Here is a 581-nt window from a genome sequence, read left to right on the forward strand (position 1 = left end):
TCAGCTTCCTTGTGGCCCCCTCTGTGCTTGCCCCGACAGCGCCATGTCCTTATGTTGGGGACACCAGCCCCGCACACAGATCCAGGAGAGGAAGAAGAGACATGGGCTGAAAGCAAAGCTGGTGCTGCTCACTCAGAGCTCCCGTCCTGCCATCAGGAGGAGGAATGAGCAGAGTCATGGGGCTGCAGAAACCTGACCCGTGCGGTGATGGCTGGAGGCAGCTGGAGCACAACCACCGGGAGCAGGGCACTGCAGGGCGTTTGGAGCACAGTGCCCGCGGGAGGCTCTGGGGAAGACGTGGACCGTGGAGCACCCCATGCCCTGCGGCCGCGGAGGGCAGCGTGCTGCTGGAGCCTGCGGAGCGCGGGCATGGGAAAGCCTATTTCCAGGGAAACTGAGGCTGCCGAGGACAGCGAGTCCTCTTGAGACTCCAGAAGGTCAGAGGAGGCCACAAAGGTGATCAGATGCTGGAGCAGCTCTGCTCTGGAGCCAGGCTGAGAGAGCTGGGCTGGGGCAGCTGGAGAAGAGAAGGCTCCTGAAGGGGACACCTTAGAGCAGCTCCAGGGCCTAAAGGGGCTCCA

The sequence above is a fragment of the Nestor notabilis genome, unplaced genomic scaffold, assembly GCF_000696875.1.
Source record: "Nestor notabilis isolate BGI_N333 unplaced genomic scaffold, ASM69687v1 scaffold15738, whole genome shotgun sequence".
Taxonomy (NCBI): Eukaryota; Metazoa; Chordata; class Aves; order Psittaciformes; family Psittacidae; genus Nestor; species Nestor notabilis.